This window comes from Ambystoma mexicanum, chromosome 8 (assembly GCF_040938575.1).
Source record: "Ambystoma mexicanum isolate Mex_15411 chromosome 8, UKY_AmexF1_1, whole genome shotgun sequence".
Taxonomy (NCBI): domain Eukaryota; kingdom Metazoa; phylum Chordata; class Amphibia; order Caudata; family Ambystomatidae; genus Ambystoma; species Ambystoma mexicanum.
The window spans coordinates 937725088-937749650 of NC_090929.1; positions in this window are offsets into that span (position 1 = coordinate 937725088).

The following is a 24563-nucleotide window of genomic DNA, read 5'->3' on the forward strand; positions in this document are numbered from 1 at the left end:
AAACTCACCAGCTTATCGATGGAAGCATAGGAGGGGTTGTAAAAGTGAATAACCATTTTAACTCCTACGTAGTATTCTCTGAATCCTCTCAGGTAGTCTTCAAATCCCCAGATGTCTATGGGGCATATACCATAACGGGGCTACCAGTACCATCCACATTCAGTACTAGTAGCTCAGTCGGCCTTGCAATTGAACATTATCTATGCAAAGAATCACAAGTGGGTATTGGATGGACATACCATGCTGGAGGAGCTGGTTACTTGCCCAGCTGGGGCTTGGCTTGTGACTGACATGATATCCTCATGCTTGCAATGTGTTAAGGCTGAACTTGGTGAAAACTATGGGGTTGTCCTTGCACTTTAGATGGGCCACTGGTGCGCATGCAACATTGCAGCTGTGATTTAAGCTTGAGGTGCCGGTCTCCTCTCCTTCTTCCTTACTCTTCCCTACTTCCTCATATTTCTCTGACAATTGCAGATACAGTGAGAATATTGGACTATTTGAGAGGCAGCCCAGATACAATGTATTCCTATTTCTATCTTTCTAGCACTTAGCTGTTTCTATGTTTCTGTGGTGTTATAGCTTATTCCATAACTTTGCATTAATGCCTTCCAGTCTCGCAATTATTGATCACTTCTACTATCTTTGAACCTGCCGTAAATTAATTTAGAAAGTTCTCTGGCTCCTCTGGTTTTATTTTTCCTCTAAGGAAAAGTTTGTTCACGTCAACAATCTAATTTACTGGGAAATTACATTGTTTGTCTCCCTTTGTCATGGATCTCCCTTTGTCTGAATATCTACTAGCCTTGTGTAGATCATTAATGTACATACCTTACACAGTCATAACCCTATGTGGGTCACTAGGTTCCTTTAGCTGAATCTTCCTCATTTTCTGCTAACAGTAACTCAACCCTATAACATTTTGTGAATACTTATTGGATCAGACCATGCTTTGTAGTATCTTAATCAAGATTTGCTTTTACACTGTTATTGTAGAATAGAATAAAAATATAACAGGCACAATAAAAGCACCCCCACCCATGTCATCGTTGCTTCACTCGCTCTGCCCTCAATTTCCATTGTTTTTCCTACCTATAATCCCAAATCATATTATGTGAGTAGTTTTATTGTTCCCTCCTATTTCTTCCTAAATCTCCCCTTTAATTGAATGACACCCAGTTTATTCTACCCTTCCATCTCTACCACTGTTGCCCCTTAATAATGCAAGCCTGTTACCTGTCCTTTGTATGCACATAGAGGATTCTGTCACTGCTGGGCATGGTGAATTGGAGGGATGCTTGCACCAATTTGTAGAAATCCATCACCAAGTAATGTGTTATGCAATCTCAGGCAGAAAAGGTTAAGTCAGGGTTTAATTGCTTGCAGATTTGCTGAAATGGACAGGAAAACTGGCATAGTATCCCTCTACCAAAGCTACCCTTGGACAGAGAAAACTCATGGTTCTTATAGGGTTTAACACAATAAGCTGTATATGTTGAAGTCAGTATGATACATTTAGTTGAATGCAATATAAATACACTTCTTAATGGAGCATCCTCATACCATGGAGGGCAAGGTTTTACAGCACCATTCATGCCCTGTACAATTCTACTCAGCCACGTTATTTAGACGACCAGCTCCAGATGATCTTTCTATAAAATGTAATACTACTGGATCCGGCATTTAGTGTCCAGTGTCTCCCTGTTGTAGTTCTCAGGCAGTATAACACATGTTCATTAGTGAATCAGGGTGTTTTATTGTGAAAACTTTCTCCGCAAACAGAGGCGAACATCATGCTTGCATGGTCTTTGGACCTTCATGTGCATACCAACCAATGAAATAACTTACCTATCGACCTCCCAAATCATGGCTGTGCTAACTAGGGCCTCTCCAAGTTTTGGGTGCATTTCTGCTCTGTTTGTGACTCGCGTATGGACTCTGCTCATCATACTACATCATTAAAGGCCAGATGTATGTTTATCCTAAAGTGTCCTGCTTGCTTCAACAGTTCTCTTCGCAAGAGCGAGCTGTGGCCTTAGGCATACAACAATGGGACTTCAAGCTCATCTTCCAGTCAAACAAAATTTGAACGCCCTTGGGAACCGAAGTTCAGGTCAGTAGAGCGAGTCCAAAGGTGCGTGTGCACACCAGGTATGTGTGCAGCTGGTGCGGAGTTCATGTGGTAGCTGCTTCTTAGCGGTAGGTGTGGTGGTTGAGAGATCAGGAGTATGTGTTCGCTCTGGCCGGAGTTATCCAGACCGAGTGTGGCTGCGTTAGGCCTGAGGAGAACGCCTGACTGGGGGTGTGAAACCAGCAATGTTTACTTAGAGTGATGGGGAGTGAGCGGCAGATGTGGATATGAGAACAGTTATACCGAATGGTGTCATAGTATCTCTGTGTTCCAGTTGAGTGGTGGTGTAAAGGAGAGAGTAAGCGTGGGGTGTGGTATGCTGTATGCTCTTTCAGATGTTCCCTGTGATTGAAAAGCATATTATGTACGTCACGCAATTCTGTGCGGTCAGGTCCGTTCTATGCATTTTTGTTCATTTCAGGCTTTCAAGATTTCCCTACACATTCATGTCTGCTCGACACACTCACGCACTCTGGTTCACCTTGCGTGTTCTAGTCGATCCTTCAATCTCAAGTGTGCCCCACGCATGCTCTCAAGTGTTCCATTCTCATGCACTCATGTCCTCTTCACGCATGCACTCCATTCTACCCCACGCATGTACTCCTGTCTACCTACGCACTCAACCGCTCTGTATACTCGTCCGCTCTGTATACACATTCGTTCTGTACGCTCATCTGATCTACACACTCATCTGGTCCACACACTCGTCCGGTCTACATACTCATCCGCTCTATGTACTATTCATCCGCTCTACGTACTCATCCGTTCAGCATACTCATCCATTCAGCATACTCATCCGCTCTACATACCCATCCGTTCCATACACTCATTCGTTCCATGCGTTCATCCGCTCCACACACTCGTCCGTACCTCATACACTCATCCGCTCCATATAAACTCATCCGCTCCATACACACTCGTCCGCTCCACACACTCGTCCGCTCCACACACTCGTCCGCTCCACACACTCGTCCGCTCCACACACTCGTCTGCTCCACACTCTCGTCCGCTCCACACTCTCGTCCGCTCCACACTCTCGTCTAGTCCGCACACTCGTCCAATCTACACGCTCGTCCAGTCTACACGCTCGTCCAGTCTACACGCTCGTCCAGTCTACACGCTCGTCCAGTCTACACACTCATCTGGTCCACAACACTCATCCGGTCCACAACACTCATCCGGTCCATAGCACTCATCCGCTCTCCACGCTCATCCGCTCTCCACGCTCATCCGCTCCCCACGCTCATCCTCTCTACATGCTCGTTCGCTCTTACACGTTTGTCTGGCCAAACGTTCATCCAGTCTATACGTTCGTCCGTTCAGTATAGTCATCAGTTCTACGCCCTCCTGTATTCTGTTCGCTTCTCTGTATTTGCGTACTCGTCAACTCTACACGTACACATCAACTCTACATGCTCGTCTGCTCTACACACCCAACCACTCTGCACACTCATTGGTTTTAGTATGTTCATTTATTTCATCCGATCTCTATACTCATTTGATCTTTCTAGTCGTCTGTTCTTCCACTCATGCACCCTTCCACTTAGTGTATTCATCTGTTCTATACGCTTCATCCATTCTAACTATTTCATCTATGACATTCGCTACGTTCCCTCCTTATTCATTATGTCCATTTCATCGGTTCAGATCTCCTTACTTTCCTAATGATTTATTCTTATTATCCACTTCACTGTTTGATCTACATTACTCGTTTAGTTCTGTTTGTCTTTCTAGTTTACATTCGAGTTTATTTAGCTGTCATTTAGCTGTTTATTTTTTGGGTTCAGGTAGTTTGTTGGGTCGGTGTTATTGTGATGATGCTAGTTTGGAAACCGGTTTGTTTTAGGGGAAGAACCAGGTTTTCAGTAGTTTGCGGAAGGCCGTTTAGTCCTCGGTTAGGTGGATGTGGGGTGGGAGTGAGTTCCATTCACGCTATTGGTGGGAGTGAGTTCCAAAGGGTTGGGGCCACGGCTGAGAATGATGATCCGCCTAACCTGACTGAGTTTGTCTTAGGAATTACTAAGAGGCCGGCTGAGCTTGATATTATGGTGCGAGTGGGATGATAAGGTATTAGCTTGTCTTGAAAATATTGAGGTCCAGTTTTATGCAGTGCTTGATGGGAGAGGCATAAGGTTTTGAAAGCCACCCTATGGGCTACTGGAAGCCAGTGCATTGTCTTAAGGGCTGGAGATACGTGGTCTCTTGGACCGAGCGCAAGTAGCATTTTGGCCAACGCGTTTTGTGCTCTTTGGAGTTTATTCAGTTGGTAGGCATGAATTCCGAGGTATAGGGGGTTTCCGTAGTCCAGTCTTGATATGACGATTGATTGGACCGCGGAGACTCTGTTGGGAAATGAGAGGTATGGAAAGATGCGCCTAAGGGTCTTAAGGTGGTAGTAGCAGGATTTTGAGACATTGTTGACTTGGCGCGAGAGTGTCAGGTCGGAGTCCAGGGTGCATCCAAGATTTTTCACTGTGTTGGAGGGTGTCGGTGAGTTGCCCATGGCGGGTGGCCAGGGTAGTGGGTGCGGAAGAAGATCGGAGTTGCCGCAAACCATGATTTCTGTTTTGGAGGGGTTTACCAAGAGGTGGCTTTGGGTCATCCAGAGTTCTATGTTGAGGAGGCAGGATGCCAGGTCAGGTCGGGAGTTGGGTTTCGAGTTCAGGAATTTTAGAATTAGTTGAGTGTCGTCTGCGTAGTTGTAGCACAGGATGTTGTGTGAATGAATTATTGGTGGGAGGGTGATCAGGTAGAGATTGAACAGGAGGGCGGATAGACATGCTCCTTGAGGGACTCCTGTGTCGACTGGTCGGTCTTGGGAGGTAAAGTTGGATAGTGTCGTTATTTGGTGCCTGTTTTTTAGGAATGAAGCTATCCATTTAAGAGCGGTTCCATGAATTCCTAGGGAGTGGAGGCGGTCTAGGAGGATTGAGTGATTGATCGTGTCAAAGGCGGCCGATAGGTCGAGAAGGATTAGTGCGGCGCATCCCGCGTAGTTTGCTGTCATTTTAAGGTCATCCCAGATCAAGGTTAGGGTGGTTTCAGTTCTGTGACGTGTTCTGAAACCTGATTGGGCAGGGTCTAGGAGATTGGTGGCTTCGACAAAGGTATTTAGTTGAGAGTAGGTGGTTCGGTCAATGAGTTTGGCAAGGAACCTGGTGCTTGAGATTGGGCGGTAGTTTTTGGGCTCAAGAGGGTCAGGCGAAGGTTTTTTAATTAGAGGCTTGACGTGCACCATTTTGAATGCGTCAGCAAAGATACCGGAAGAAAGGGAGGCATTTATGATAGATCTTGCGTGTTCTCCTGCGCAGGTGGAAGCAAAAATGTCTTTAAGGGTTGTGGCTGGGCAAGGGTCCTGTGGTGATCCAGATGGTTTGCAAGCAGATATAAGTTTGAGAAATTGTTCTGGTGATATTGGACTAAAGGATTCGAATGTTGGTTGCGTAGAGGTCGCAGCTGATGGGCTGGCCGGTACGGGCGGAGGATTGCCCGGTGGCTGTAATAGAGCCAGTTTGGTGTTTAGAGTTTTTGTCCTTTCGATAGCCGTGGTGTAAAAGTGGAGGGAGAGTGAGTCGCACAGTGATTGTGACATGGTCGGGACGGTTTATTACAAGCCGAATTGGTGAATTCGGAGATGATTTTATGGAGTTCTTTGCTTGGGTTTTTGCAGTTTAGGATTCGGGTGTTGTAGTGGGCTTTTTTTGCTTTCCAGATTTCGGCCTTGTACCGATACAGGTGTTGGGCCAAGGTGGTCCTGCTCTCGTGGGTTTTCTCTTTCTGCCATTTGCGTTCTAGGTATTTGTAATGTCATTTAGTGGTCTTCAACTCTGGAGTGAACCATCTGGGGAAAGGGCCACGGCCGGTTGAAGGTTTGCACGGGGGGGTGAGTCGCATCAGAGATGCGTTGAGCCATGAGTCAAAGGCCTCAGGGGTTGGTTGGTGGGACGGCAGGTCGGTGGTGGAGATTGGAGGTGTGCCTCGGCTAGGTCCGGGGTGATTATTAGATTTTTCCAGCATTTGCGTAGATTCTGAGGTTCGGATGCGAGTATGGGAAGGGGGTCGAGTGAGTGGATGGCGGTGATAGGGGTGGGGGGCTTTAAATGAATCAGGGTGTTGGAGCTAAAGATGGCATCAAGAGTGTGTCCTTTATAGTGAGTCGGGCCGTTTATGTGGGGTTGGAGATTAATTGCATCTAAACCGTCAACCAGGGAGTGTGTCATAGGGTTGGTGGGGATGTCGAGCCATGTGTTGAAGTCTCCAAGGAGGGTGAGGTTGGGATGGTTTAGTTGGAGGGTGGCGATAGAATCGCAAAGGTTGTTTGCAAATTGTCTATCGTAGTCAGGGGGCCTGTAGATTATTAGGAAGCTGTGTGAGAGCGACGGGGAGAGGGATAGTTTAATGAGGAGAGATTCGCAGGATGGAATGGAGGGTTGGTTGTCGATGATTGAGGCGTGGAAGAGAGATTTGAAGACGAATGCTACCCCCCCTCCTCTGGACGGACGGTTCAGTGGGATGAGGGAGTAGTCGGGGGGAAAGGCTTCATTAGCGATTGGGCCCGAAGTCATCAGAGAACCAGGTTTCAGTGATGAAAACTAGGTCTGGTTTGACAGAGACGAGGAGGTCAAAGATGCAATGTCTGTTTTTTGCTACAGATCGGGCGTTGAATAGGATACAGTTAACATCGGCAGGCAAGGTTGGTTTCGGTGCTGGAGTGGGATGGGACGGTGGTGGAGGGAGTGGAGGGAGAGGGGTAAGGTGGGTGATGCTAGAAGGGAATAGTGGGTAAGCAGAAAGTTTGGCAGGTTTCGGGCGGGGTTGGGTGGGTGCGTGTGATAGGATGATCGGGTTTGGGTCGGGGCATTTGAGGGTGGGGTGTGGGCGGATGAGAGTTTCAGTTGCAGTTGATGAGAAATTGAGGGAGAGGGGTTTCAGGAAGGGAGAAGCCACGGGGGAAGGAGGAGATTGCGGGAGAGAGGTGGTGGGTCGAGACAGGGGAGGCGAGGAGTGCTGAGAGATTGAGGGGGGCCAGGAACGTTTCCTCTTTAGTTTCTTTGCTGCGACTGGTGTGTGAGAGAGGGTAGTGGGTCGGAGGGGGAGAGGGAAGCAGCTTCGGTTCTTGCTAGGGCTAGGCGCGCAGTTTTTAGGGAGGGGAAAGGATGCGGTTGGCAGGGGAAGGTGGCAGGGGTATAAGGGCAAGGCGGGGGGTGGGTGATTGCAGGGTGGGGTGTGCCAGGTATGATAGTGAGGGGAGCGGGTATGGGCAATGCTGGCGGGCCAGGGGTGGGGTTCAGGGGATGAGTGGTCTTAGGGTGAGTGGCTCGCATCGTGCCTCCCTGGCTTGGTGTTTGGTGAGGGGATTGGCAGGGAGTGCGGAGGAGGGTGGGGTGATTTGCGAGGGGGGGCGCGAGGGAAGGCAGATCGGAGAGTGGGGGGGTCCCCGAGGGTCGTTTCTGACAGACTCTGGTGGAGTTGGTGCGCTCATGATTGGTGCGAGCTTTTAGGATAATTTATGAGGGTTTTCTGATTGTAGTTCTAAGATCGGTGGTGTCACGCTTTTAGGCACACTTCCAGGTTCAACTGGTCAAAGACAATACAAGACTATTTGGTGCTTTCTAGATACAATTGTGGGCAAAGATGATATTCGTTTATTAGGTACACTTCTAAGTTCACCTGTACACAGAGAAGATATTCGGTCAGCCTCTAGATTCAATTTGTTTAGAGGGGGTATTATCTTATTAGTCACCGTTTTAGATTCTGCATTGCACAGCTTTACTGTTATTTATACTAATAGGATTGAGCAGGGCACGCTAGTGGGTGGACTTCTTTCAATTCACCTTTATACAGGGAGGATATTAGGCATGAATCTAAGTCAACTTTGTAATTAGATTATTAGTCGCCGTTTAGATTCTACATTACACAGCTATGCTGTTAGTTATATTAATACGATTAGTTAGGGCACGCTAGTAGGTGCACTTCATTCAATTCGGCTTCATACAGGGAGGCTATTAGCGACTTTGTGCCGAGAGGTTATTAGGGAGATTGATCGGTTCGGTCTGGCATGATATTACACTTTTGCAATTTTCACAGAGAGGCTATTGTGGTCACTTCAAAATGTAACCTTCCACAGAAAGGCTAATGGGAACACTTTCTGAGTTCACAGAGGGGCTAAGGGGCACACTTTAAATGCAACTTTTCACAGACGGGCTATTGGGCGCATTTCTAAATTCAACTTTCCAGACTGGCTATTGGTAACATTTCTAAATTTGCAGAGAGGCCATTGGGCACATTTCTAAATGTGAGTTTCACAGAGAGGTTGTTGAGCACATTTCTACATTCAACTATCACCGATAGGCAGTTGGGTCCACTTATAAATGTATAGAGAGGCTATTGGGCACACTTCTAAATGCAACTTTCCCAGAGAGGCTATTGGGCACACTTCTAAATTCAGAAAGAGGCTATTGGACACACTTCTAAACACAATTGGGCTTACTTCTAAATGCAACTTTCCCAGAGAGCCTATTGGTCACGACTTCTAGATGCAACTTTCGTAGAGAGGATATTGGCACACTTCTGGATGCAACTTTCGGTGAGAGGCTATTGGGCACACTTCTAAATTCACAGAGATGCTATTGGGCACCCTTCTAAATGCAACTTTCTCAGAGGGACTATTGGGCGCAACTTCTAAATGCAATTGGGTGCACTTCTACATGCAATTGGGGACCTTTCTAAAATCAGCTTTTCTCAGAGAGGCTATTGGTCACAACTTCTAAATGCAATTGGGTACACTTCTAAATTCAACTTTTCTCGGAGAGGCTATTGGGCGCAACTTCTAAATGCAATTGGGTACACTTCTAAATGCAATTGGGTACCACTTCCAAATGCAACGTTTACATGTATAGGACAGAGTTTCCAAATGCAAAAATAGTGCAGATATAATGAATTTACAGTGGTGATGTTTTGTTAGAAGAGTGGTAGGGTAGTATGGCCTGAAGTAGTTGCTTCTGGCCCTGCCCTTGCCACACTTACTTGTTGTTGGCTTCTTGCTTCTCCTGCGGATACCTGCAGATACGACCTGGAGCCGTCACTGTCGGAGCCATCCTTTGCCTCAGGTCCTTAGCCGATGGGCTGCCAGGCAGAAGGCTGCCCTAGGAGCACTGGTAATGAAGGGGAGTCATCTCGGCTGGACCAATCGGAGCGGGATGGGCGAGAGGGAAGGAAGGAACCAGGAAGAGGGTGCAGGGTGGGAGAGGGAGGCAAGCGGGGGTTTGGGGGCTTTGCCCTCGTTCCCAAGATGGCCCGGAGGGTGGAAAAAGCGCTACAAATGTGCGGTTTACTCACCAGGGGTTTGCAGGCAAAGGAGAACACATGGCCACTGCAGGCCGTAAGAATAAAAACACACGGGCCAAGCACCAATCAGAGCGGGATGGGCAGGTCAGGAGGCGGGAGGGAAGGAAGGAACCAGGAAGAGGGTGCGGGGTGGGAGAGGGAGGCAAGCGGGGGCTTGGGGGCTTTGCCCTCGTTCCCAAGATGGCCCGGAGGGTGGAAGAAGCGCTACAAATGCGCGGTTTACTCACCAGGGGTTTGCAGGCAAAGGAGAACACACGGCCACTGCAGGCATAAGGATAAAACACACGTGCCCAAGCACCAATCAGAGCGGGATGGGCGGGTCGGGAGGCAAGGAAGGAACCAGGAAGAGGGTGCAGGGTGGGAGAGGGAGGCAAGCGGGGGCTTGGGGGCTTTGCCCTCATTCCCAAGATGGCCCGGATTGTGGAAGAAGCGCTACAAAAGCGCGGTTTACTCACCAGGGGTTTGCAGGCAAAGTACTTATGTACTTATTCATTGTAATATTTCTTGGTATGTATTATTATATCATTAATGTATTATTATATCATTAATATGCTCCATGTACATTTTACATTTTATTTGACTTAAATTTACTTTATTTTATTATCTCATGTCTATTTCTAATCATGCTGCACATGCATTGTATAACTCTGATATTCCACAACATTATATATTTGAGTCAAAGCCTGTAAGTGGAATCTAAGACAATGAGGAGCAGATACATTATTTGGCTGTATGTACTATGGTGAACTTTCAATGGATTCTGTGAGATTTAGTTTGAGGTCACTGAACCTCCACATAAAAGGGGCATGATCCTTTCAAATTTATTTTTCTATTAGCATAAATCAAGTTAAAATGCACCACATAATATAGTTACACTCTGAAAATGTCTTCTTTACGCACATTAGTCCGTGTACACAGGCTTTTCCACTAGTCAGATATAAAATTATGTTGGGTGTAACAACAACATATACCTTGCTTTTATAGCGTACATTTGCACTCCATCCCTTATAACATTAGCACTTTATCTGATTTGTTTGGTAATTTATGCATTGATAGATAATAAAATCAAGCTTTTGCATATGGCATCATTAATAACAACATGCTAAATTATGATGTCCCTCACTTTCAGTAATGAACAAAACATGTTGTGGACTAAGACATTCATATTCACATGCATTACAGCATTTTCAAACTTTCCACAATTACAGAACACAGTACTGAATAAGGGCCTTAACATTCAAGATCACTATGGGCCTCATTCTAAATTGGCCGTAAATTGCCCAGAGAGACTGGTGCCTAACAGCACTTTTGTGTCCCTCGCCCTCTAACATTGATTGTTTTTCAATGTAGCGTCAAAAAAGAACAGAAATCTTTCTTGTCTTGTTTTTGTATGCCTTTTTAAACCACTATGGAGATAAAACACCCTGTGGATTCCATGCTGGTTTTGTTGTAATCAACGGGAATTCCTACATTTTAGGTCACATGAAAATTCTTTCGAGGCAGAGCTGCAAGGGTTTTGGCAACATGAATAATATGATATGATAGGTTATTTATAACACGCTTAATACCCAGAGGTTTCTAAGCGCGGACCCGGGGATCGAAAACCTGTGTTGCTCCATGTCGTCTTGCTTCCAAGGCGAACACGTTGCCCCTGAGCTATCCTACCGAGATGTAAGTGGTGAAAGAGGTTGGACTTGTACAAACCACTGCCTGCATCATAATGACACAATGCAGCTCATTTTTCTTGAAGAGTAATTTGATGGGGTGGGGGAGGGCATTACATGTAGGCTACCAAATGTTGGTCATTTGCATGGCAGAGAGCAAATGTACAAGGCGAAAGGCAGCAAACAAGCGTGTACACCACCATTTGCGTAATTCATTTGCACTCCACCGTGCAAATGAGTAAATGCTGCCTGCCATGCTTACTATTACAATTAAACCCTGCATTTACATGTAATTGTAATTGTAAACGCTGCAAGCCATTAGCGCTTAGTAGGCAGCATTGAACTGTACATGCTGCCTGCCATCATATCATTGCAAGGGAGTGCGCACAATGGAACCTATAGAGTCTGCCTGCTTTATGCGGTGCATAAAGCCGGCAGTCTCCATAGGGATCCCCAGCATTTGTGCCGGCTTGAAAATGCATGCCGGCGCAAGTTCTGGGGCATTTGTGTAGCACAGAGGAAGGAAAGTGACGGAAACGCAAGTTGTGTTCTCCCCCTCTTATCCGTCAAACAAATGAATGAAAATAAGCAGTACAGTAAAGAAAATGCAAAGAGCGCTGGCGCAGGCCTTTTTACGCAATTTCCTTATGATACGGCGCATTGAAAATGAGCCCCAACATGTATTTAAAACACGACCCAACAATATAAGAAGTTATTTTATAATGTGGTTCCACGCATTTGTATCCAACACCAGTGTCCCCTACTAACTGGACTAAAATGTAACTAGGACAGCAAGTTTATTATAGCAGATGAGACTGTGACTGTTTATCCTGACCGATGGAAGTAGATAACAAGGAAACGAGTTTCCCATGTTGCCGGAGCATGCATAATTGTGTAGTGTGGCAGATGGATTTGACCTTTGTAATATTGGTGTGCAGATTGCTGCAATGCCAGGCTCTTGTCTCCTAGAAAATGCATGACTTTTTTTTATCTCGAAAGTAAGCGAAGATGTAATTAAATGTTGTGTTTTGTAGTTTGTTAGGTACTTGGTTTAAAGTGATTGCAAATGCTGCTGTCTCGCCCTCCCCCACCCCTCACATGCGTTGTGACCCTAGACACGCGTTTCTCAGGAAACATGTAAACAGGAAAATAGGCCTCTTTGTTATCATTCAACTCGGCCATCGTGGGAAGCAGCAAGCTCCAGCCGTGGATGGATGCAGGACCTGGAGGGGCTAATGATGTGCAAGACAGAAACAATTAGCAAGGCCAGGCCTACACAGAGCGCTGGATGGAAGCGATATCTGTACAAGAGGCAGCATTAATTAGAAATGGGGGAACAGAAGAGGTGGATTAAAGGTTTCCATCATCTGCATTGTGCAGCAGAGAGTTAATTAAAACATCTCGTTGAGGGGAATAGCAACAGGGAAAGACAGTGCCAGGAAGAACAGCCAACACCCAAGGAGGGAAGCAAATTATGAAGGAAGATCAAGGAAAGTAGAAGTAATAGTGTGGGGGTCATATTCTGATAACATCATCAATATGTCTTTTCTTTAGGGAGGGCTTTTAGATAGACACACAACTATTACCGCGCTTGGATTTAGAAAGACAGAAAATATAAGTTGCCCTATCACGAGTTTGGAGTTAATCTGGCAGTAAATCTGCAGAATTATCGCCAATCCCGGTTATCGGTACTGCCATTTGGTCCCTTGGCATTACCACAGTATCACGAGTGGTGGTAAAGCAGTGTAAAACCCAATTTCTGTAGTCGAAGGACTTCATTGGATTTTCAACAGATTTACCGAAAGCATTACTTCTGTGTGGTTAATCCACCAATATGTTTAGCTAAAGCAGAGGATACACCTCCAGCATAAAGATCCAGCATAAATACCCATGTTTCCTCCAAACCTGTAGTAAGGCGGTGCGGTACTGCAGGGGTGAAGTGACCGTAACAAAATGACTGCCTCTTTACAGCCACCTTTACAGTACTGCCACACTTGTAATTAGCCCAAAAGTGTCCATCTGTAAAGATGCACAGACAATGTGAAACTAATTTAAAATTATTAAAAGCTATACAACATTATACACAGAACTTACCACGTATTTTACCCTTGATAGGGACCAGTGATGGCCAATCCTAGATCAGAATCACTTGGTAACACTCTTAATGATAGGAATTTAATTTAGCTCCAAGACACCAAGGTTTAGAAGTGACTAGTGAATATTCAACCGAATGCTACTTAGTGTATCAACGTTTCAATGAATGCAAGTCTGGGTCTGAGTCAGTCACCCACAGTTTGAAACAGCAGCATAATTAACTTACTGCATTAACTTATGATGTCTTGGTAGCATAAAAAACGGAGCACCGGTTAAAATTGATAGGATAAGTAGCCACATTTAATATAAACATCTAAGCTTCGCTCCTCTTGAATAAAGTACTTCACAATTTAGAAAAGAAAAGGGTTTGCGTTTCCTTTCTTCATGCTAGACTCACCCATAATAATAATGTGTATTCGTATATAGTTCTTCAATGCCGGATTCCACCCTCTACTAAGCACTACATTAACGGTATGATATCACCGCATTTAATGGTTCTCAATTTATCAACTTCGGAAAGATGAATGGCTGAGTCTCCTGCAGCCAGAGGTGGAATTGCGAAGTGCAGACTAACAGCCTGTGAGAGTCAGCATTTCGTTTGTGATAATTCGCCTGGTTTTCAAAATGCCTTCGTTGGTAAAGTTGGCATTTCTTCTATGTATCTGCACCACAGCTTCCCCTTAGGTTTCTGTCTGCCGCAATGCCAGGTGTCTCTTAACACACGTATTACATAGCTACCAAAGGTCTTGTGGATATATATGTATAGCAGTTAGGCCCGGATGCATGCTCGGTCGTTTGGCCAGGTACTGCAACAATTGTAGTTGATTGCTTTGCGTTACAATTCATTGCCGCCCTCTTTTTACAGGTTCACTGGCAATGCAAAAACATGTAGTATTATGAATATGCAAGATTTTACCTCAGCATAATTATGAACTGGGCCTTCGTGCAGAAACAAAGAATTACATAAATAGGCATGGAAACACACTTCATGGTATAGCAACTCATGACATCCATGCAGTGTTAACAAATACCACATTGAAGAAACTACCATGTGATTATTACCTGGAATTTTATATATTTATTTATTTTGCATTAATGACAACGCCCAGACCCGCGGGTTTCACGCAGGGTCGGACTGGGCCATAAAAGTATCTCGGCACCAATGAAAAAGTGGGCCACAGTTTCAAATTGCTATTCATTCCTTTTGTGACACTGTTTCAGTAGTACCCAAGGCAGAGTTCTTCAATAAAATGTGATGCAAATTGTGTATTTCAAAGAATATATATTCAGAAACACTGGTCAAATCTATTAACCGTATAGTGAATTAACTGATCAAACTGGCACACACTGGCCAACAAATTGGGCCACTTTGACCAAAATAACTGTCCCATACCAGCATTTTGTGTTTTTGGTTCAGCCATGGGCCTATGGGCCTATGGTCCAGTCCAAGCCCGGTCTCACAGCATTTGTAGAATACAACCTTCTCTTCTTCACTGAATGGTCTGACCTTCTGTCCACGTTCAAACCAAGGCACACTGCATCCTTATTCCTGGTGACCTGAATATTCGTCAGCCATCCTTTTCTCTACTGAAGCACACACTTGATTTCATTCTATGGGTCAAGAAGGCCACTCAAGAAGAATGGTCACTGGTAATAAGGGGTCTGCACTTTCAAATTACCCTTAGGCCCAACCCACCATGCGTCCTGCCCCCCTCTCTGTTGAGATCAGCATCTTCTACAAAGTGACAACAACCGTTGCTCCTCCATGCTACCGTTTTTCACGGTGCCACAGCTGAAACACAAAAACCTCTCCATCTCAGCATTCTCACAACTGTGGCCAATTTCTGAGAAATATATGTGCCTTCCCCAGCTTGTGACCTTCAACCATTTCTATCATGAGATTGCATCGCCCGTGCACTCCTTTCACTGACTAACCTTCAATATGCCAAACCCCTCATCAAGCAAACCAAGAAATGTTTCAGTGAAGATCTCCATCTGTTGAAGAGCCTGGTAAGAAAGATTTGTGGCACAAATCCCACTCCTCATCGGACAAGCTACATTGCAAAAGCTTGAACTAATGCACTATGTCACATAACGGGAAAAGAGTGACTATTTCCAGAACCACATCTCTAATGTCGACAAAAAACCCTGCAAGACCTACGCTTCATCAAATAAAGGGTCCTGGGAGTGAATGTCTTAATCAAATGACAACACTTTACTTTCCTCCTTACCCCCCCACACTTCCACCAACTGCACGATCCCAAACCGCACACGTGTGTATGAAGTTATAATGCTGGCTACTGCCCAAAACATCAAGGCATCTTCCAGTCAATGTCAACCTAGCTCTGCTGCTCTTGTGAAAGAAGCCATACACCTCTGGGCTGAGTCTATCATCAACATATGCAATGCCTCTTTTGCCAGAGATTTATGATCTCAAATGCCTCTCTCACCATCACTCCTCAAAAAAACATTGCCCGTCCCTGCACTTACAGAAGCACACTGTACCATCATCTCCAACAATCCCTTCCCGGGATAAATCCTGGAGTAAATCATGTCCCGGCAGCAGATGTCTAATTCTGAGTCTACAACCTCCTCCACCACTATTTGTTTCTATTCTGCCTGCTAAGAAGCACCGAAATTACACTTCTCTTAATGAGGGTTAATATCTTGGAATGCCTAGACAAGAACTAACATGCCACAATCAACCTTCTGGACTGTGCAGAATTTGACAGCATCAACCATGAAATCCTCTTTACAGATTGCACTACACTACTGATTTAAAAAGCACAGCTGTAAGCTGGTTTGACAACCGTCTCTAAGAGAGCTCTTGCCATCCTAAACTGGGTGACCTCTTCCCCCATCTACTAAATGCCATATGTTGTTTCTCAAGGCACGGTAATCTCCCAACTGTTGATTAATCTGCAAATGTGGCCACTCGCAAAGCTGATCAAATCCTTTTTACTGCATTTTCAGATATATGCTGGTGTCTGCCATATCATACTGAACACAGCGCTCCATACTGCACATAATAACATGGACCACCCCTTCCTCCAAACAATCCAAGACTGAACTATCGCCAATGCCCTCAGCCTTAATCCCACTAAATCCAAAATATTGTGCTTTGTTGTCCCCCCAGAATGCTCTTCTTCTCTTCAATGCATTCATCTCCCTTGGACACTCCTACCCATCCTTCTGCCAGGAAACTGTCAATACTGTTTGGCAGTAACCTATCCGTCACCCCCAAATCAATCATATAGAGCAGAAGACTGAGTCCCTGCTTCACATTATGAAGAAAATCTTCCCTTACCTAACAATTTTGCAGAACATCAACCCTTGTCCTTTCTAAACTGTGTTATTGCAACACTATTTACATTGGGCCAACAAGGAAAACCATTATACAGCTGTACCTCCTTTAGATCAAGGCAGCTAGACTGCATTTCTCCCTCAGAACATGTGATCTCATTTCATCTGCCTTACAATTCCTGGATTTATACATATAGAGTAATCTTCAAGTCTTTCTGTATTATCCATAGGAGCCTGGCCACTTAAGGCCCATGCAATATTTTGGCCATAATCAGCATACGTAATACTTCCAAGAGAAGCTGTACAACCTAGGTTTATCAGAAAGAAGCATGTAGGCCGCTGCCATACCATGTTTGGCAATAAGAACTGGAACAGTTTCCAGGCAGAAATCAGAACTGAGATACCCTACACAAATCTCTAAGGCATGGACTGGAGGCGCCCAGTTATTCACTAGTCTTTTCTGTTTATTTTCAACATCAGAAAGAACATATCAAACTACTGCTCCCACAATCTCACTCAGGTGTTCATATTTCTAGTTCAATCAGAGTGCAGTAAAACATATATATGTATATATCAATGAAAAAACCTTGTTAAAGGGATGTTATGGTTACAAGTAAAACTGAAAAAGCTCAGAAATTCACCAGTTATGGTAAGCTAAGCAACCATTACTCACACCACCACCGTGCAATGCTAAGACTAACACCCAGGACATCAAAGATGACATCAGACATTTTGTAATGAGGTGACCTTCAGCCTTCTTAGGATAACTTGTACGGTGTTTTACCAGCTTCTCAAGTACCTTTTAAAGCGGTTACATAAGTTACAAGCAAGTTACATGAATAGGACAAAGCACTGGCTCCATCACCGAGGGCAGGGGCTTCCTAACTGCCTGGGCTAGAACCCTCACGCATCCATTCTGTTATTCAGGCATCAACACTCTACATGACATCACAACATTGCTACTTGCCTAAGCAGACAATACATAACACATCTCCCCCTTTACATTTATATAACACACACAATGAAACACTTCAAATACATCTCCACCCACACTCACACCAAGCATACACGCCGACTCGACTCACCAGGACGTGCGAACAACCTGTGCCCTTCCTCTCACCAAAACACCCAATGGGCTGGCCAGGCACATCAAAGCCATCATCCAAAAGAAATGGAGCCTTCACTGCACCCTGATGACGATGTATTGGAGTCTTAACCTAAACACAAAGCACCCACAGGGTAGTGGGTGTACTCAAAAACAAGATGAGTGGTCGAACACCACCAAATAGGTAGACACGTGTTTGACCTCGTGTGATTTACATAGCTCAGTCACGCCGACACTTAAATCTGAGGGCGCTACCACCCAGATATCCACAGCTGCCTTAACCTACCATCAATCCCACAAACACGCAGACTTATTCTCACCATACGTTACAAATGGGGCACTACCTTCCATATACCACAGCTACAGTAATCTACCTTTTTCCTTGTGTGACCCTCCTACCACGGTCGCACCCATACGCACTTAATTGCCATATGCTTGAATGCTGACCTGGTAATACACATACCATCAGCCCAACCAAATTAATAGAACGTGGCATACACCTACACATGCACATACGCTGTTAAGATATCTCACAAACCACCTGACTACCCAAACTGTTAATCTGGCATGACACACAAATATGCCTTACATGCTGACCTGGGAAAATTCCCATCAGCGGAGCCAAACTGCTAATCTAGCATGTCACATACATACCATACACACTGACCTGATATCTCACATACCATCAGATCAACCAAACCGCACATCTGACATGACACACAAATGTGCCAGACATGCTGACCTGGGACTATTCCCATCAGCACAGCCAAACAACCAACTTTGTATCCAGCTTGCTACATACAAACATAGATACTACCTATTTGGTACAATGACCATTAATAATGTAAAAACATTTACTATATTGCATTAAGTGTATTGGATAAGCCATACACTAAAAACATTTACTATATTGCATTTAGTGTATTGCATAAGCCATACACCTCTACCTTATGTTATGGCTTTTACTTTTATTTTCTCCAAACCTACAAGTCCATGTTGCAAACTTGCAACCCTAACCTGCAAAGCCTCAAAATGGTAACATCTACATGTATATTGTTGGGGAGAAGTTGGACCCCCACCAGGGCTTCTGTGGGTCCGAGCTATGGGAGACCCCAACACCTCCCATTTTGCCCAAAGAAATGCAGCAGAGTCCCAAGCAGGCAGCAACATGTTCCAAACTGCGTTTATTTCTGGGCAGCAAAAAAAAAAAACACACAGAGCATCGTGCACAGCGAAAATCCAGGCACCGTCTTCCCCGGGGCTGGCTTGCAAGCTAGCTTTGTAACACACTGCAGGCAGACATCACATGATTGGAAGAGCTCCCAGAAACCTCTCTCATCCTGCTATTGGCTGCTAAGTGATAGGTTACCTATGTAGCCCTTATAGGAAGCCTGATAATTGGACATTAGGACTTTTGTGTCAGTGGGTTGGTTTAGCTGCGCCACCCCCATTACCTAATTCTAAAATTGTTGCAGTATGAATTTGTTCCCATCAGTTTTTCCACTGGAGAGCTTACTTTTTGAAAGGCTGTTTCACCCAGGTAAACGTTGGAAACCTCTTTTCAGCACCTCTTATTCAGACTTGTGGGGTTCCTCAACTCAAGGGCTCTCATGAGCTTTTCAATGTCAGTAGCATATGTGCACAAGTGATAGTAGCATCAATTGAACAGTTCTCTTAATCTGTAATCTGTATTATATTTTACAATGTGTTGCTACTCTTCCTCTGAACAAATCTGACGTCTCTGGAGCTAACCCCATCCTGATCATGAGTCTTGTGTATACTCATGGATGCTTACCTTCTGTTTACCCTACAAATCAATACTCTGGACAGGAATTGTAACCTGCAAATTCATATTCATAATTAGATGCTTCCTTTCCCTCATCCTCAGTCATAAGCAAGAAATTGTAAATGTCCTTAACCTTATCTAAAATGGACGTTTGCAACTTCAGTGGTGGACATTCAACAACTATAGCATGCACAATCACCCTCCCAGTCCTAAACATGGATACATTAGACAAACTTCTAAGGCCATAAAAACTGTACAATAACTGCCTGTGCAATAACAAACAGAATTCCAAACATTGTCTATTAGTGGAAGAGCTTTCTGGCAATGTGGCTCTAAATATCTGCTTAGGATCTCAACTTCTATGACTAATAAAGGATCATCTGTAAAAAATAGGCCAAAAACAAAAAAGAACATGCATTGGTAGTAAGATATTCTACACCAGATATTTAGAACTATGAATCAAGTTTGTCTGATGTGAACCTACATTCAAACAGGTATTCCAACAGATTCAAAATACAGCTTTTGCGGAAGACCTAAACACAACCCAACACTTTGGCTTGTTACTCAATGTTAAGAGTCTTTGCACTTAAGTTTGATAATGCTAGATTATGTTGTGGAGGTCCCGTGACTGCAGTTATAATGATCACCAACTCCTATGCTTCCATCCCCATCTCCATGCTCTCCTTCTCACCCAACTTTCTTCTTTGTGTTCTGAAATAACTTTGAATGCATGTAACGAGTTAAATAACTGTTACCTCCGTCTGAGCATTTTCAGACACAGTAGTGTAAAGAGCCACATGCACACATCTATAGAGCCTGTCCCGTAATGTCTGTCACATTGGAAGAACAGCAAGAAAGCACTGTGCATGACACCTGATATCATCCCAACAACACATCAAAGGTATGAAAGAGGTTATGCACTCAGACAACCATACGAATGTTCCCCCAAACTGATTCAGTTGACATCAGTCTGCAGACACCAAAGGACATTGAAGATCTATAAGTAAAATCTGACAGGTGCGATGTGGCATCATAAAGAGAGAGATACATAGAAACACTAACAGGCCGATTCATGGAATGAATGTGCGCTGAAAAAATGGCGCATGCGTGCGAAAACGTGCGATTCGCAGTGAAATAGCGAAAATCACAGTGCAAGTGCGATTATCGCATAGAAAACAGCGCACATCTATTCATGGAAGTCCGTGCCTGCGCAAAATGTGGGATGTGCGCTGAAAAAGTGCACGGCGCACGCTGGCGCACGCTGGCGCACCGGTCATCGAACGCCGTGCGATAAGGCCACAGCGAATTCGCACTTAGCGCGGCGCACATAACAAAAGTAGGCGTAACACGGGGCGTTACATGCAGAATGGGGAACAACTCGTGAAAATGTGGGCGTCACGGGGAAGTACAGGAGGCAAGTGCGCGGAACGCCCACACGCTCGCCTACAACACGTATTCATGGAATCGAATAGGGAAAAACAGCGCACGGCCAAAGACGCGCACAGGCCCATACATGTCCGTCACACGAAAGCAGGCGGTAGCGTCCCTGCGCAGGAAAAAAATGTGCGCCACATTGTGTGCTAACATAAAGCACCTATATATAGCTCTGATGAATGTCCCATACTGGGCCCTCTTGGACAAATGACGTGCAAAGGGGTACGTGACAAACACGGACACCCGCTGTGTGAATAATAGCGTGTGCGTGTATTTCGGGGGTGCGCGAGAAGTTCTACACGCGATTGTGCTGGGTGCGTGGATTTCAGAGGTGCGCGACAAGTTTCACACGCGATTGGGCCTGGGGGAGCGTGTGCGTGTATTTCAGGGGTGCGCGAGAAGTTTTACACGCGAATGGCCTGGGTGCGTGTATTTCAGGGGTGCGCGAGAAGTTCCACACGCGATCACGCCTGGGGGAGCGTGTGCGTGTATTTCAGGGGTGCGCGAGAAGTTTTACACGCGAATGGCCTGGATGTCTGTATTTCAGGGGTGCGAGAAGTTTTACACGCGAATGGCCTGGGTGCGTGTATTTCAGGGGTGCGTGAGAAGTTCCACACGTGATTGGCCTGGGTGCGTGTATTTCAGAGGTGCGCGACAAGTTTCACACGCGATTGGCCTGTGCACGTGTATTTCAGGGGTGTGCGAGAAGTTCCACATGCGATCTTACCTGGGGGAGCGTGTGCGTGTATTTCAGAGGTGCGCGAGAAGTTCCAGACGCGATCGGGCCTGGGGGAGCGTGTGCGTGTATTTCAGGGGTGCGCGAGAAGTTCCACACGCGATTGGCCTGTGCGCGTGTATTTCAGGGGTGTGCGAGAAGTTCCACACGCGATCGGGCCTGGGGGAGCGGGGTACGTGTATTTCAGGGGCTCGCGGGTGGTTTTACACACGATCGGGCCTGGGGGAGCGGGGTACCTGTATTTCAGGGGCTCGTGGGTGGTTTTACACGCGATCGGTCCTGGGGGAGCAGGGTACCACTTACCGTCTGCCTTGCGTGTAGAAGAACGTGTAGCCAACACCCACGCGCTGTGAAGTAATAGCTTGTGAACCCCAACGCCTGCAAAACACACGCACCCCACGAAAAGAAACGCCATGCGCGATACGTCACAGATGCGCATACGCGCTAAGGGCCTTTGGTCCAATGGAATCGCGTATGCGTGCTGACGCGCTAAAGGCCTTTCCTCGAATTACACGGTGACGTGCAGAATTTTCACGTGCCAAATCACTCTGTATCAAGCTGGCCACGTGTAAGCAAACGGAAGACCACGCCCCTGCCCAAAAATCCGAATTACTGCCCCCCAGAGCCGTGAGCAGCCTCCCACGAGCCATCTGCTGCTGCCTGCCTGCCTGCTGCCACCGTGCCCTGCCATTTGGTGCCTGCACATCAGCCATCTGCAGGGGTCCAGTTGCTGTGTCCACCCCTGCTGGAACAGAACACTCCCGACTGGGATACCATCGCTCCACAGCCCAGCCCCAGGACCCAGTTGCCCACCATGCCTGCCTCGGGGGTTGCCATGTCGGGGCAAACACCATCCAAGACCACTGGCGACCCCCAGCCAGAGGGGCAGAGGGCCACCAGCTTCAGTCAGAAGGAAGTTGGTGTCCTGGTGGAGCTTGTCCTGGGGCATTATGATGCCCTCTTCGGATCACCACGCGCCGACAAGGAAGGACGGGACAGGATCTGGGACGACTTTGTGGTTGCCATCAACGCGGAGGGAGTGGCAACCCGCAACATCAAGCAAGTCAAGAAGCGCTGGAAGGACTTGAGGTCCAGGACCCTCATTAAGGCACGGCGCCTCGTGGAGGGGGGCCAGGGCAGCATGAGTACCATCCAGCTGAGGGTCCTGGAACGCGTACCCCCAGCGCTCCATGCCCAGATCCTTGAGAGGCAGACCCGTCTGGAGTCCAGCGGTAAGTGGCCAAGCATTGCTGTGTGAGACAGGGCATGTTGCAGTGTGCTGGTTGTCTGATACTTGCCTGTATGTGTGACATAGGCCATGTACACGTGTGTGTGTGTGCAGGGACATCATGGTCATGCATGTGAGACCAGTATTGTGTGAAGCACACGGTTGGTGTATGTGTTTAAATGCAACATGGGGAGCCCTACGCGGAATGGACACATGAGAGCATGCCAGTCTCTGTTCCTGGACATGGGTGGGGGTGAGGGATGGGTGCTGATGCCATGTACATGTATGGGTCCATGTCTGTGTTTCTGACCTGTGTGTCTGTGACTTGTGAATGCCATGGATGCATGACACATGTCTGTTGCAATGTTCAGAATCACTGATGCAGCCTAGTTATCCTTGCATCCACAGTGTCTGGGGTGTAAGAGTCCAGATGGATGAAAGTACGTTGAAGTGTGTGCATGTGATAGGCATGACCCATGATGCATGTGAGTCCAAAATCAACATTCTATGCTTCAAGAGTCCCTTGGACATGTTTGCTTATGTCCATAGCATGCGCCATGCCTGTTACTGCATGTGTTTTGCCTGCACCGACCCATGTGTTGTGGAGGGACATGATGGAAGTGATCTTTGACAGTACCACTCATCTGCTATTGCTTGCTGTCTAGGGGACCATTGTACAGTACCCTGATGCTTGTGTTATATGTCTCCCTCTACACAGCGCAAAGTGAAGAAGAGGGCGGAGACGGCGCTGTGGAGCTAAGCGGCGGGGATTCCCCCGCGGCTGCAGCGGAAGGGGTGGGTGAGCCCCCACAGGGGCTTGCAACGGCGGAAGACGGTGTGGAGCCATCCAGGTTGGTGGTTTCCACAGAGGAGGAGGAGGCCGCTACTGAGCCGCACATGGGGCCTGGTGGGGGCATCCCTGCTGGTGCAAGTGGTGCAGTCCAGGGGCAGGGGAAGGAGGCAGCACAGGTCGCCGTGGAGGTACCTGTGCATGTCACTGTCCCTGACACTGTGACTGCACCACCACACCATGCACCAGCAGAGATGCCCCATCCCAGGCCCGTCCGCAGGAAGGGGGGATGTCCATGTCATCTGACTCCCCTCCACCTGCGGACGAGGGGACCCCTGGCCGTATGGAGAAGGTCCTGATTGGTGTCACGTTGCGCATGGCTGTCATTCGTGATGAGGTGCGTGCTTCCCGGGGGGAGCACGCACGTCATCACGAAGAGCACCATGCCAACCTGGCCCAGTTGGGAGCGGTCATGGTCGGGGGTCTCGTACATGTGTCGGGCACTCTGGCGACCCTCTCCTCCTCTGTGGAGACTATGCGCCAGTCATACTCCATGCCGTCTTCCGGCCCAGATGCCACCAGGGCCCCCTGTGGACCTGCCCTGACCAATGCAGCCACCTCGGTGGGGATACCATCCCTGCCACAGTCGGGAGTCGGAGGTCCAGCAGGGGTGGACACACCAGCAACTGGACCCCAGCAGATGGAGGATGTGACGGCATCATCGGGCAGGGCACGTGCACGACGGCGTCGGTGGATTCCATCAGCCTGGATGCCGTCGTGCTGGCACAGGCAGTTGCGTCGGAGGCAGCAGCAGGCTCGATGTGGGAGGCATCATGGCTCGGGGCCATCAACATCAGGGGTGCAGGCATCGGCCGGAGGGCAGGAGAACCCTGGAATGGGAGTGGCTTCCGTGTGGGAGCGGTTGGGCCAGCAGATAGGTGTGGA